Consider the following 16,648-nt stretch of genomic DNA (forward strand, 5'->3'; position numbering starts at 1 on the left):
ATTTTTTAAACAAGCCTTAGAAAGTTGGTTGCAATTTCAGTTTATCCACCTGAAAGGACGGAACAAATAGTACACACAAATCTTGTGGTTAAATTCAAATATAGTAATTGATAAAAAAACTGTATTTATCGAAGAAATGTTTAAAAAAGGTATAATTTTTGTGAATGATATCATAAATAGGACTGGTGGAGTAATGTCACACATGCAGCTAACACAGACATATGGAAATGTCTGCTCTACCCAAAATTACAACCAATTAATTGCAGCATTACCACAAAAATGGAAGAGGCAGGTGGAAGGGGATAAAGTAAGGAACTTGTATGTCAGCCTTATTAAAGAACATAAATGGTTAAAGAAAGTGTGATAAATAAAAACATATACCAATTTCATTTAAGGACCAAAAACTTACAGCTGTGCCATATAAATTGCAAAATAGTTGGGAAGAGATTTTCGATGTACCCATTCCATGGCACATGGTTTATGAATTGATACGCAAAACAACGCCGGATTCAAAACTTCGAATTTTTCAATTTAAATTATTGTACAAAATTCTTGCAACTAATAGAATGTATAATATATGGGGGATACAATCTTCTCAGCTCTGTAGATTCTGCTGTGAGGAGGCAGAGTCATTAGACCATTTATTTTGGTATTGTCCGCATGTAGCTCGTTTTTGGTCACAGGTCCAGGAATGGTTGAAGAATTGCAACATTTGCGTAGAACTAACGCTACAGATAGCAATACTGGGGGATTTGAAAAGCCATAGTCAATCAATCAATATAAATAATTATTTTAGCAAAAATGTTTATTTTTAATTTACAATCCGTGGAAGCTATGAGAATAGGAAGATTCAAATCTTTTGTGAAGCATCACAGCACAGCTGAAAAATATTGGCAAATAAAAATCCGAAATGGATGATGTTGGAAGATAGATGGGAAAGGTTGAGTGGAGCTGAAGGGTGGGACTAATAACAAGATAAACAATGTAGGGCATACGGGATCTGTGAAATGTGTATAGGTGCGGAGCTATTGTGAAATAGCACAGTTACAAGTGGAAATCAAACTGGATGGACAACAGAAATAGAGGAAGGACTAAGAACAAACAAGAGAGAACTATTATAAAGTAGACTGTGTCTGTAAATGTGTATAAGATGTATAAATTGAAGGTAAAAACAGAAATGTTTATCAGTTTACTCCAATTGGGGGATCGGTGGTAGGGTTTGCAGGGAATAATAATAAAGGTATACTCTTTAAAAAAAGTATGTATGTCTATGTAGGTATGTGTATGTATATATGTGTATATGTATGCATACGTGAATGGATATATATATTACCAAAAAAATATGGGGGATTGGAAATGATGCAGACAATTACATTGGAAACAACATTCTTTCCGCAATATTAAGCTGATCCACCCCCCCAAAAAAAATAAAAATAAATAAATAAATAAATAATCAAAAAAAAAAAAAAAAAATTTAAATAATAAAAAATAACATGTGTTTTGCTAGTCCCTCCAGGTTCTGTTGTCTCCATCTCTCTGACCAGGCAGCTGTGCTTTTACTGGTGATGTCTCCCTTTCTACTGGTGTCCATCGTGCTGACGGTGAAATGCTGCAGGGCTCGAGGTGAGAACTTTCTTTCAGTGTATTTACAATCAGCTTATCCAGCTGGATTATCTCCTTCTTTATGTCATGCTCTGTGATCAATCAAGCAACATTATGGACTAAACGTTCAAATCCTGTTGCTGCAGGACTATTTTGCTGTGACAATATAGTTTATATTAAGATCATATATCTGTATATGAGGTGGGGGTGAATGACCACCCTACATTGAAGTAGCATCTCTGTGAGAACCTGAGTTTGTATAGCAGATGGTGTGGTGGTGTGGTGTGCATTTAACCAGGTCACCACTCATGAACTAAAGAGTAGCACTAACTCAGTGGTTGCTAAATGTGCTGTCAATGACAATGAATGCAAAATGCTATATTTGTTGGATGTGTTCTAGTATCAAGTTGTGATTATTGTACATGGTTGAGAGTTCCWTCTCTACAGTTATAGTAAACTGTACTAAGAGATTGATGAGTGGGGTTTTTTGGTGTCTGTACTTTGTGTGCAGAACAGCAGGTTGACGTTTATTGGGCTGTATCTTAAACTGGAGGCAGAGCTGAGCAATTTCCACTAGATAGGCCTGCTGCAAAGTCTAAATTGGCTACATATTGAAAAATAATAAAAACAAAAATATGCTTTTTTGTCATAATTTAGGGTTATGCATAATGTTTGCAGTGTGGTTAAAGTTAGGATTAAGTTTAGGTTTAAAAATACAGATTTTATGACTGTGTCTATGCAAGCTAGTGACTACTCTGCAGAACTGCCTGCAGTATATCAGTCACCTCAATAAATGCAAACCTGCTGCAGGACATGGTAAGTCAGTGGCCATTTAAAGCTGCAGTCCGTAATTCAAACTATCACAAAACGGAAACCCTCCCACTTGTGTTATACAGCTGAGGAATGGGGCTAGGGGAATTAATTCATGTACGTTGTTTACAACTGACATTGTTAAGAAACATTGTCATAAAATAACAGTATATGTTTGTTATGATGGGATATGACAGTTGTACTACCCTTACGGAAAAACACAATCATTTCACATGTGATCTTATGAGCCATTATCAAAAAAAACAAGCTTTTGGCAAACCGTTGTGGCAAACCTTTGTGGAAAATTTGCAGCAACTTGTGAACTTCTGGTAAACAATTCTGGGAAACTTGTGAACATCCTACTGAATGCTACAAATTTGCTACAAACGTAGTATTAATTTGCAAATTAGATCAGGGTTTTGGTTACTGTGGGTTCACAAAATTGAAATGTATCTACAAAAACCAAATCACATAACTTTAAATTAATTTACTTCTCAGAGAAAATTAAAGAGAGACATTAAACATAGGAAATATACTAAACAAAATAAATCCAACACAACTTGAAATCATCAGCATGGTAATGAAGAAAAGAGCAAAGACTAAATTGTTTGTTTATGTCACGATCATCTTGGGAAGAAGTGGACCAAAGCGCAGTACATGCTTATTTAATATAAGAATTCGCCAACAAAACAATAAACATCAAACGAAACAAGACACCAACGTAGTGCTCACAGACAACGATAGACAGCTGCCTCTGATTGAGAACCACACCTGGCCAAACACACAGAAATAGAAAACATAGAACACAAAACATAGAATGCTCACCCCAACTCACGCCCTGACCAAACCAAATAGAGACATAAAAATGATCTCTAAGGTCAGGGCGTGACAGTTTAATATTTTGTGACCACTCAGGGGATGTTTAAAGGGGCAACTACAGAATTATTTACATGAGCCAAGTGATAACTGAGCAATAGATTTCAAACAATGGAAGTTCAAATGATAATTAACAACATTTCAATAAATAAAACTATGGCCTTTTAGAGTGATCTTTGGAGATGGCGGCCCTGTGGAAGTCCTTCGTCCAAAGCTTGTTGAATGCATGCAATGAAACAATCAGAAAACACAAAACTAAATTAGGATACTGAAAACATTTGATTTTGGATTCTTAAAAAGGTAGAAATTGAGGAATGCATAATATGGCAGTTCATACTGTATTATTTTTCCAAAATGTTGGGTTAAAAACACAATTTGTGTAATTTCGACCACACAGCGCTGGGTAAATATTAAACAAACACAGCATTGGGATAATTCAATCAAGCAGGGTTGGGTTGGGTTGTACATCTAACCGAGCTACTTGGGTTGAGTGCTTCACCCAGCTGCAGGGTAAATTATGCTATATTTCTGGGTTGTGTGACATAAACCCAGGACATTGACGGGGGCGGCGGACGAACCTGCCCACCCGTGACCGTAATCGCGGAGCACGGCTGAAGAGTATCGGCGCGAGTGCATAGATCTATAGCTTCGTTCTCCACAGAAGAACAGTCCCGCGCTCACCGGTCGCGGGACACGGGCAGTATAGCCCGACGCGGTAATCGACGTCAGGGGGGGTACAATGTTGAATTGAAAATAATTAATTTGTATTGACTGCATTTCAGAACATATATCACGTCAGAGAATTGTCCTATGTACAATAATGAGAGCAAATCAATAGAGATCCACATCCACTGTCTTAGGTGGCAGCACACAGACACACACACACTCACATCATGCTGTTATGCCATAAGTAATTTGGGTCGAGTCAAAACATCGTTACACAGAGAACAAGTGTAAAATATTACATTTGAAGGTCACTCTACAAAGGACATGGGCTAATGACTCATGACCTAACTGTATTTCACTCATATAGCACTTTCACAATGTAACATTTGAATTTAAAATAAATTGTTGTGATAAATTGAAATCGTAGTGGAACGTGCGTTAGCCCAGCTTGAACAAAACGTTTAATTATATATGAATCGTACAAATATATAGAGATGTATGTGCAACAGTAGATTATTAACTAAAGGCTAACAAGCACATACTGCACAGTACACTTAGTGTATATTGAGTCCATCATGGTCTGTGTGTCAGTATTCTTAGTTATAATAACAAAAATATAATCCTTAATTTTTTTCTAATTTCTTAATATAATCACCATCATTCTTTAATTATCATCTTCACAACCAAGTAATGCTATTATTCTCACTGTAAAAGGTGAGTAACTTTGTGTTTTTTTGTAAAAAATATGGCCACTATTTATATTGATTCAATCATGGTCTGCGTGTCAGAATTCGTAGTTAAAGTATTGGGAGAGTGACACATTTTTTTGTTTTTTTCTGTTAAGTCTCCAAACTCCAAAGCAATAGCAAACATATTGTTATTTTAGTATAGAACAGAGTCATTGTTTAAACTCCTATCTCTATTGACACGAGTCTGTCCTGTACACTGACTCCTAAACTTCATGTTTGAACATAAAGGAAAACATTTATATAGAGGTTTCATCTTTGTATCTGTGCCATTATGGTGTCTGTTACAACACGGGCAGCACATCTACATGTTAATGTTGCATGTGCCATAATCTACCAACTGTGTTACAGAGGACCACCATGTGGGTAGTGGACAAGTGCACACTTCAGGAAAAAGTGTAGAGTATTGAGATGTATAGCCAACAGGGGGGTTCCAACCCTCCANTATAGAGGTTTCATCTTTGTATCTGTGCCATTATGGTGTCTGTTACAACACGGGCAGCACATCTACATGTTAATGTTGCATGTGCCATAATCTACCAACTGTGTTACAGAGGACCACCATGTGGGTAGTGGACAAGTGCACACTTCAGGAAAAAGTGTAGAGTATTGAGATGTATAGCCAACAGGGGGGTTCCAACCCTCCAAGACCCCAAACATTGACATCTATTTGACCAAAACACTACTACTACTATATACTGCTCTACTGTACTGTACTGTACCCTACTCTACTGTACTCTATTGTACTGTACCCTACTCTGTTGTACTGTACTCTACTGTACTGTACCCTACTCCACTGTAACCTACTTTAGTGTACTGTACTGTGCTCTACAAGCTCATAAGATGTTGATGTATTGTGAGTGATGACTCCAGATTTACAGTATTATTTATATATTAYGTTACACAGCTGGTGATGTGATCCTGGAGAGCCCTGCCCATCCTGTGACTGAAGGAGACTGTGACTCTGTGCTGTAAATACCGGACAATCAGATCAAACGTCAAGGCAGATTTCTACAAAGATGGAGTACTCATCAAGAATGAGACCACAGGAGAGATGACCATCCCTACAGTATCCAAGTCAGATGAAGGATTCTATAAGTGTAAATCTGGTGAAGGAGAATCACCAGAGAGCTGGGTGACAGTGAGAGGTGARAAAACATTTATGATCACTAGTTAGTTATCTTTTTATTATCTGTGTTAAAAACATTTTTAAGTGTTGATGTTAATGTAGTTTGGGATTTCCACTCCCCTAGAAAATATGATCTGTCAACTAAATTGTCAAAAGACGGGCCAGCCTGCTTTCTTTTCATGCTCTATACTGTAAACCTATATAACCTCTCTCAGAGTCTGTCCTGTTCTCTCTCCAGTCTTAGATACATACAGGAATTTAATTACTTTATTTATTTTCTACCTCAGAGTCTGATGGTGTTGTCCTGTTGTCTCTCCAGTCGTATCTCCTGGATCCTCTACATCAGTCCTAGTAGGAGTGGTTGTGGGTCTGCTTGTTGCTGGTGTTCTACTGGTCATTCTCCTGGTCCTGCTGGTGAGATATCAAAACAGCAAAGGTGAGACTTTTACTATTTCTCAATTAACGTTTAATTCATGTTAAGGAGAGAAATTTCTAAATAAAAATAGTTGAAGAAAGTTCAGTTCATAACACAATGTTTTTGTCATTACAGGTTCCTGTTTCAACAGAATATTCTGGTGAGTACAGCTGTCTCTCAACTATATTGAGACGTACAGTATAACATMTTCTCTGTGCTTCTTAAGCTGAGTGTATCTCTCTCCCTGTAGGCCCCCTCAGCCCCAGAGAACCAACCAGAACACCCAAAAGGAACAAGAATCTACCCAGGGCCAGGCTCCTGATACTGGGTATACACATCAGCAGCATGGTCAGTCTCTCAGCCCAGACCTCTACCAGTCTCCTCTCTCTGTAACCTCATACACTGACTCATCAACATGCACTTTTTATAACAACATGTTACCATACTCTGTCCCTAGACAAGCTGATGGATAACCAACCTAACTAACCTGTCTCTCTCTTTTTTGACCAACAGGTGACACTAACATCTACGATACGCTCAATCCCTCAGACAACAATGATAATGGTAGTGTAATGTAATGTTTTCAGTATGAATGTGTAGTAGTCTGCTGCTCTTCATTTAATATGACATGTAGTTTGACTAAGTGGAGGTGTTTGTGTATTATGTCTCAGATGCTGCTGGTGCTTCTGCTGCTGGACCAAGTCATGTGACTTACGCCCAGATTCAACTGAACAAGTTGGACAAGAAAAAGAAAGGTGACTCTCAACTGTGACATATATTGATAAAAACATGTGACAGTGTATCTAAGATGAGATCAAATGTGTACATAAATATATTAAAAAACACATTTACAAATGTTCTGCTCTTCTTCCTCCTCAGAATAACGAGATTATCCTGAAGAAAATCCAGTCTACTCTGAGGTGAAGACAGGGAAAGCCACAGGCAAAACCCATTCTACAGGTTGGCAGTCATTAAAACCTTAATTCGCAATTTTTGAGTTTGGGACGAAGAGGCAGAATGTGCAATAAGCTCATTCCTTCATTTGTTGACTGGAAATGTCCATTGTCAGCAGCAGCTGGACCTGTTGATGTGACCTATGCTGAGGTTGACCTCCAAAAGAGGGTCAAAGCCAAGAAGAAGAGAGGTAAGACTGGACATCCCTCCCTCCATATTCCCCCTAACAGAACCTCACTCCTCTTTGACCCCATAGTGAATACATTTATATATTATTCTGTTYATTATTCTGGGTATTATTCTGGATATTATTTGGGATATAACTATTATATTATGCTGTTTATTTTCCTACAGAAACAGCAACCTCACCAGAGGCAAATTCGGTCTATTCTCAAGTGAAGCCACGCACAGCCCCAGGTAAAACTAATAGCCATATGCTATTGATAGTAGTACAGGTGTAGGATCTTAATTTGACCAGTTTCTCACAGAAGGAAAATAAACCTGCAGCAAAATGAAATACAAACTATTGTGTGGATGTGTAGGGCTTGATACATATGTAGTTAAGAAAATCAAGTCTGATATTCTAAACTGGAAATTAAAATCTTTAGAAGCTTCTTTTAAACCTTGAATACACCACACGTTTGCATTTCCTGCTTTGCAGGACATTTCCTGCAACAACAAGGTGATCAAATTAAGATGCTACACCTGAATACTTATGGAAGAAATGCTCTGATATCAAAGTATACTGTACCTATTTAAAGTATACCTCTAAAAAATGTTGTGTGGTGATATGGGGGTGGCAGGTAGCTTAGCCTAGGGGTGGCAGGTACCCTAGTGGTTAGAGTGTTGGGCCAGTAACCGAAAGGTTGGCTGATCGAATCCACAAGCTCACAAGGTAAAAAAATCTGTTGTTCTGCCCCTGAATATGTCAGTTATCCCACTGTTCCTAGGCTGTCATTGTAAATAAGAATTTTGTTCTTAAAACCTTTTGTCAATAGGGGGAGCAGTTAGCATTTATTTTTTCTGGGTGTCGCCAAATTAAACTGCCTCGTGCTCAATTCTTGCTCGTACAATATGCATATTATAAATTCTATTGGATAGAAAACACTCTCTAGTTTCATAAACCGTTGGAATTATGTCTGTSKGTGACCCAGAACTCTTTCTACAGCGAAATCCATGACAGATAGTGCGAAGGTCTGAGAGCGAAGCTCTGGTTTCAGATCAGTTTTTAAGGTCTGTGTGTATCCTATGGAACGACATGAACTGCACCCGCCTTCCCCTGGATGTCAGTAACCAATGAGAAGTGGAATGGGCTTTTTGCATAGCTCTCAGAGGTTATAAAAGGCCAAGGAGTGAGGGTAGCCCCCTTTCGACTCTGACCATTACGCAGAAGAGGACCTCGGGATGCCATTTTCAAAGGCTCGGTTATCAACGTGAATGTATCGTCTGTAATTTAATTCGATATAGGAGTTAGAAACATCATAACGTAGTTAATTTAAACCGTTTTATAGCAATTTATATCCGTTTAGTGCGATTTGAGGAATTTCTATGTGATGCTCTTTGAAGCTTTGGGCACGGTTCGGGGTCCCGGTCGAACGTTAGTGGGCATTTCGACGGACAGAGGACATCTTTCGACCAAAAGAAGATTAGACCCAAGAAAGGATACATTGCCCAAGAATCTGATGGAAAATCACCTCATAGTAAGAAATATTTAATATGATAAATCGTTGTTCTGTCGAAATATTTTAAACGCACTATTCGCCATTTTTGTTTGCTATAGCTTCGCTTGGCGAACCCTGTATTGCACAGTAAGGATAATTTTAGAAATGTAAATCAGCGATTGCATTAAGAACTAATTTGTCTTTCGATTCCTGTCAACCCTGTATTTTTTAGTCAAGTATATGATTAGCTTTCGATTAAACTAGTCACTATGAAAGATGGCGTCCGACAGTTGAGGCTTGATTTGCTACTATTTTCATTGTATAACCACGTTTTTTATGGCTAAATATGCACATTTTCGAACAAACAATATATGTATGTTGTAATATCATGTTCCAGAGTGTCATCGGAAGAATTCTGAAAAGGTTATGAAAAAATGTATATCTTTTGGCGATGATAACGATATCGCCCCTTTGGCTTGAATTCATGCTGGGTGACGTTTGCACATGTGGTATGCTAACTTATCGATTATTGTGTTTTCGCTGTAAAACGCTTAGGGAAATTGAAATATTGTCTGAAATCACAAGATCTGTGTCTTTCCATTGCTATGCTTTGTCTATTTTATGAAATGTTTATGATGAGTAAATTGGTCATACACGTTGCTCTCTGTAGTAATTCTAGTCGAGTTGTGATGGGTGGGTGCAATTGTAAACTGTGATTTCTACCTGAAATATGCACATTTTTCTAACAAAACCTATCCTATACCATAAATATGTTATCAGACTGTCATCTGATGAGTGTTTTTCTTGGTTAGTGGCTATCAATATCTTTATTTGGCCGGAATTGGTGATAGCTAGTGGTGTTGAGAAATGGTGACAAGAAAAATTGTTGTATTTTGCTAACGTGGTTAGCTAATAGATTTACATATTGTGTCTTCCCTGTAAAACATTTTAAAAAACAGAAATGATGGGTTTATTCACAAGATCTGTATCTTTCATCTGGTGTCTTGGACTTGTGATTTAATGATATTTAGATGCTACTATTTACTTGTGAAGCTATGCTAGCTATGCTAATCAGTGTGGGGGGGGTGGGGGGTGCTCCCGGATCCGGGTTTCTGAGGCAGTAAAAGTTAACCGGCTTGCCTAGTTAAATAAAGGTTAAATAAACAAATATGTTACAGGTCCCTGAGGGAGATATAAGGGACGTGTCATCAGAGGAGGAGCAGGAGAAATCTGGGAACATGGATTGCGCACACACGCGCCCCCACACACATGCACACACACACATATAAACATACACATATAAACATACAAACAAAATCCCACGCACACACACAAAACAGACATGTGTGCAGACATGCACACACACGCACACAAACAAAAACACACACACATGCAGAAAAACGTTGGTTGTTTAGGCCTGGTTCGCAGTCGGCATTCCAATTCATCCCGAAGGTGTTCAATGGGATTGAGGTCAGGGCTCTGTGCAGGCCAGTAAAGTTCTTCCACACCAATTTCGACAAACCATTTCTGTATKGACCTCGCTTTGTGCAACTGGGCATTGTCATGCTGACACAGGCCTTCTCCAAACTGTTGTCATAAACTTGGAAGCATAGAATCATCTAGAGTGTCATTGTATTCTGTAGCGTTAAGATTTCCCTTCACTGGAACTAAKGGGCCTAGCCCGAACCATGAAGAACAGCCCCAGACCATTATTCTTCCTCCACGGAACTTTACAGTTGGCACTATGCATTGTGGCAAGTAGCGCTTTTCTCGCATCCATCAAAACCAGATTCGTCCGACGGACTGCCAGATGGTGAAGACTGATTCATCACTCCAGAGAATGCATTTTCACTTCTCCAGCGTCCTATGTCAGCAAACTTCACGTCACTCCAGCCGACGCTTAGCATTGCACATGGTGATCTAAGGCTTGTGTGCAGATGCTCGGCCTCGGAAACCCATTTCATGAAGCTTCCAACGAACAGTTCTTATGATGATGTTGCTTCCAGAGGCAGTTTGGAACTCGGTAGTGAGTGTTGCAACCGAGAACAGACAATTTTTATGCGCTTCWGCACTCTGCTGTCCCGTTCTGTGAGATTGTGTGGTCTACCACTTCACGGCTGAACCTTTGTTGCTCCTAGACGTTTCCACTTCACAATACCAGCACTTACAGTTTACTGGGGCAGCTCTAGCAGGGCAGAAATTTTATGAACTGACTTGTGGCATCCTATGGTGGCATCCTATGACAGTGCCACGTTGAAAGTCACTGACCTCTTCAGTAAGGCCATTGCTGCCATTTGTTGGGTATGGAGATTGCATGGATATGTGCTTGATTATATACCTATCAGCAACGGGTGTGGCTGAAATAGCCAAATCCACTCAATTGAAGGGTGTTTCACATATTTTATAATATATATATAATATATATATATATATATATATATAGTAGTGTAATTATGTTGTATGAGCATAATTACTGTCTTACCCTAATTAGCCAGGACGTCCCTAGTTTGACAGTGGTGCTCCATTTTCAAATCAACCAAAATGTATTGGTCACATACACGTGATTAGCAGATGTTATTGCGGGTGTGCGAAATGCTTGTGCTTTGACCAACAAAAAAAATAATCCCCCAAGACACACAAATCTAAGTAGGAATGAATTAAGACTATATACATATAGACGAGCGATGTCAGAGCGGAACGGACTAAGATACAGTAGAATAGTATAGAATACAGTATACAGTCGTGGCCATTCGGGAAAAGGAAAATGCAAGATACAGTATATATTTTCACTGAGCTGCGCTTCGATAGATGGGTCAAAGATGGAAGACTGGTTTGCCCAGCAGAGATTGCCCTTTGTAGAATCCTTCTGGTTGTAGTGTTGTAGAGCGGATACGTTGAAGTACCCTGTCTTCTCATAGGATTCTCTGTCCTTTCCGTTTACAGCTGCAGCTGATAACTCGACGCCTAGGATGTATCACGTATTCAATAAATAAGTTCAAATACCAAGTTAATACCAAGTTGCCATACTCAGCTCGTGCTGTATTCTGGCTGGTCTAGTCGAAACTCATCCTTCCAGCGTGGTGATCGTTACCTCCACGTTGAAATTAGCCCTTTTAAATGTATGGACACCAGTCCTCACGTCGTCAGGAACTGGTCTCATGTAAATTTCGTTATGTAGAGTGGAAATTCACGCTGGGGTTTGCTAAGTCTGAYGTGAATTTGGTCACGGGGGCTTTTATCCTGGAGAAGAGAAGGGCATGTTTCATCCCTCTCCAACCAATGTCTGTTCACTTGGGMGTGGCCACTGAGTGWGCATAGTTTACTTATGAAAACAATTCTCTCATTTAGAAGGCTAMAATTACATTTMAYATTTTCACAAATAGTTTCATATTTAAACATTTCAATTGCACAACAATTCCAWGTGAATCTGATAACTAGAATGTGTAGACTATAGATACAATATATGTTGTCCTGTCATCAGTAATAWTGTCCCAGACAACAACTGATCTGACATCATATTCTTTCAGTACCAACGGATACTTTCAACTGGTTGGATTACAGAAATWTTGTTCCATTCCCAACCTTTTGATKTTACTGTATTGCAAAGTCTCTCTCTGTGGTAACAACAGATTTTCAAAAGTCCGTTTTTGTAGAGTGGTTTTTGTGGGGGGTCATRAACCGGTGGGGGGAAGARAGGRAAAGGGGGTTTYATGATCCTCACTCAACAGGGCAAAGTCATGACAACAGTACATACATATGAGATGAGAAATGAGTAATGCAAGATATGTAAACATTATTAAGTGACTAAGATACCGTAGAATAGTATAGAATACAGTATATACATATGAGATGAGTAATGCCAGAGGGAGAGCCAGTTTCATCATAGCGCTTGATGGGTTTTCCGACTGCACTTGAAGAAACTTTCAAAGTTCTTGAAATGTTCCGTATTGACTGACCTTCGTGTCTTAAAGTAATGATGGACTGTTGTTTCTCTTTGCTTATTTGAGCTGTTCCTGCCATAATATGGACTTGGTCTTTTACCAAATAGGCCTACCTTCTCTAGGGAGAGCAAACAAGGGGTCCGCTCTAGGGAAGTCATAATGCTGTAATTAAATTTGCATTTTATTGCATGACAATAGTTTTGATCACCTACACCAGTAACGAATCGGTCTCACAGACTGTTTAGTTTTTCTTTAAGAAGTCCTCCTGTTTCCCACTCATTACCTGTATTAACTGCACCTGTTTGAACTCGTTACCTGTATAAAAGCAACACCTGTCAGCACACTCTCAATCAAACAGACTCCAACCTTCTCACAAATGGACAAGAGCCAGAGAGGCTGTGTAAGCGAATCAGGAATAAATGTCAGACCTGTAAAGGCTGGGATTGGCTACAGGAAATAGGCAAGCAGCTTGGTGACGAAGCCCACACTGTTTGGCAACAATTATTAGAAAATGGCAAGAAGTGTCAAGATGACGTGCATCACCCTCGGTCCTGGTGCTCCATGCAACGATCTCACTCCGGGGGCATCCAAATGATCATGAGATGTGAAGGGAATCAGCCCAGAAACTACACGGCAGGAACTTGGTCAATGACCTGAAGAGAGCTGGGACCAAGTCTCAAAGAAAACCATTAGTAACACACTAGCCGTCATGAAATTCAATCCTGCAGCGCCACGCAGGTCCCCCCTGCTCACAGCAGCGGCATGTCCGCCCCGTCTGAAGTTTGCCAGCCCATCTGGACTGATCCAGAGAGGAATGGGGAAGGTCATGTGGTCTGATGAGACCACAAAATAGAGCTTTTTGCTCTAAACCACTCGCCGTGTTTGGAGGAATAGAAAGGATGAGTACACCCCAAGAAAACCATCCCAACCGTGAAGCATGGAGGTGGAAACATCATTCTTTGGGGATGCTTTTCTGCCAAGGGGAAGGACGACTGCCACGTATTGAAGGGAGGATGGATGGGGCATGTATCGCGAGATTCTTGACCAACACCTCCTTCCCTCAGTATGAGCATTGGAAGATGGGTCGTGGCTGGGTCTTCTCAGCAGTGACAACGCCCGAAACACACAGCCAGGGCACTAAGGAGTGGCTCCGTAAGAAGCATCATCAAGGTCCCTGGCAGTGGCTACCCATCTCCAGACCTGAACCCAATAGAACCATCTTTTGGAGGGAGCTGAAAGTCCGTATTGCCCAGCGAAGCCACGAACTGAAGCATCTGGAGAAGGTCTGTATGGAGGAGTGGGCCAAAAATCCCTGCTGCAGTGTGTCAAACGCTGGTCAGAACTACAGGAAACGTATGATCTCTGTAATTGCAAAACTAAGGTTTCTGTACAAAATATTTTAAAAGGTTTCTGCTTTCTGATGTATCAAAGTACTTATGTCATGCAATAAAATGCAAATTAATTACTTAAAAATCTACAATGGGATTTTTCTGGATTTTTGTTTTAGATTCCTTCTCTACAGTTGAAGTGTTACCTATGATAAAATTACAGACCTCTACATGCTTTAAGTAGGAAAACCTGCAAATCGTCATGTATCAATACTTGTTCTCCCCACGTACCAGGCTTGTGTGCAGACATGCACACACACGCACACAAACAAAAACACACACACATGCAGAAAAACGTTGGTTTTTAGGCCTGGTTCGCAGTCGGCATTCCAATTCATCCCGAAGGTGTTCAATGGGATTGAGGTCAGGGCTCTGTGCAGCCAGTAAAGTTCTTCCACCAAATTTCGACAACCATTTCTGTATGGACCTCGCTTTGTGCAACTGGCATTGTCATGCTGACACAGGCCTTCTCCAAACTGTTGTCATAAACTTGGAAGCATAGAATCATCTAGAGTGTCATTGTATTCTGTACGCGTTAAGATTTCCCTTCACTGGAACTAAGGGGCAGCCCGAACCATGAAGAACAGCCCAGACCATTATTCTTCCTCCACGGACTTTACAGTTGGCACTATGCATTGTGGCAAGTAGCGCTTTTCTCGCATCCTCAAACCAGATTCGTCCGCCGGACTGCAGATGGTGAAGACTGATTCATCACTCCAGAGAATGCATTTTCACTTCTCCAGCGTCCTATTCAGCAAACTTCACGTCACTCCAGCCGACGCTTAGCATTGCACATGGTGATCTAAGGCTTGTGTGCAGATGCTCGGCTCGGAAACCCATTTCATGAAGCTTCCAACGAACCAGTTCTTATGATGATGTTGCTTCCAGAGGCAGTTTGGAACTCGGTAGTGAGTGTTGCAACCGAGAACAGACAATTTTTATGCGCTTCGCACTCTGCTGTCCCGTTCTGTGAGATGTGTGGTCTACCACTTCACGGCTGAACCTTTGTTGCTCCTAGACGTTTCCACTTCACAATACCAGCACTTACAGTTTACTGGGGCAGCTCTAGCAGGGCAGAAATTTTATGAACTGACTTGTGGCATCCTATGGTGGCATCCTATGACAGTGCCACGTTGAAAGTCACTGACTCTTTCAGTAAGGCCATTCTGCCTGCATTTGTTGGGGTATGGAGATTGCATGGATATGTGTCTTGATTTATATACCTATCAGCAACGGGTGTGGCTGAAATAGCCAAAATCCACTCAATTGAAGGGTGTTCACATATTTTTTATATATATATATATATATATATATATTAATATATAGTAGTGTAATTAATGTTGTATGAGCATAATTACTGTCTTACCCTAATTAGCCGGACGTCCCTAGTTTGACAGTGGTGCTCCATTTTCAAATCAAACCAAAATGTATTGGTCACATACACGTGATTAGCAGATGTTATTGCGGGTGTGCGAAATGCTTGTGCTTTGACCAACAAAAAAAATAATCCCCAGACACACAAATCTAAGTAGGAGTTAAGACTATATACATATAGACGAGCGATGTCAGAGCGGAAGGGACTAAGATACAGTAGAATAGTATAGAATACAGTATACAGTCGTGGCCATTCGGGAAAAGGAAAATGCAAGATACAGTATATATTTTCACTGACTGCGCTTCGATAGATGGGTCAAAGATGGAAGACTGGTTTGCCCAGAGAGATTGCCCTTGTAGAATTTTCTGGTTTTAGTGTTGTAGAGCGGATACGTTGAAGTACCCTGTCTTCTCATAGATTCTCTGTCCTTCCGTTTACAGCTGCAGCTGATAATCGACGCCTAGGATGTATCACGTATTCAATAAATACAGTTCAAATACAAAGTTTTATATACCAAGGTTGCCAATACGTCGTCAACAGGAACTGGTCTCATGTAATTCGTTAATGTAGAGGAAATTCACGCTGGGTTTGCTAGTCTGATGTGAATTTGGTCACGGGGCTTTATCCTGGAGAAGAGAAGGGCATGTTTCACCTCTCCACCAATGTCTGTTCACTTGGGGTGGCCACTGAGTGCATAGTTTACTTATGAAAACAATTCTCTCTTTAGAAGGCTAATTACATTTACATATTTCACAAATAGTTTCATATTTAAACATTTCAATTGCACAACAATTCCAAGTGAATCTGATAACTAGAATGTGTAGACTATAGATAAATATATGTTGTCCTGTCATCAGTATATGTCCCAGACAACAACTGATCTGACATCATATTCTTTCATACCAACGGATACTTTCAACTGGTTGGATTACAAAATTTTGTTCCATTCCCAACCTTTTGATTTTACTGTATTGCAAAGTCTCTCTCTGTGGTAAACAACAGATTTTCAAAAGTCCGTTTTTTGTAGAGTGGTTTTTTGGGGGGTCAAACCGGTGGGGGGAGAAAGAGGAAAGGGGGTTTCATAC

The sequence above is a fragment of the Salvelinus sp. IW2-2015 genome, linkage group LG37 (assembly GCF_002910315.2).
Source record: "Salvelinus sp. IW2-2015 linkage group LG37, ASM291031v2, whole genome shotgun sequence".
Classification (NCBI taxonomy): Eukaryota; Metazoa; Chordata; class Actinopteri; order Salmoniformes; family Salmonidae; genus Salvelinus; species Salvelinus sp. IW2-2015.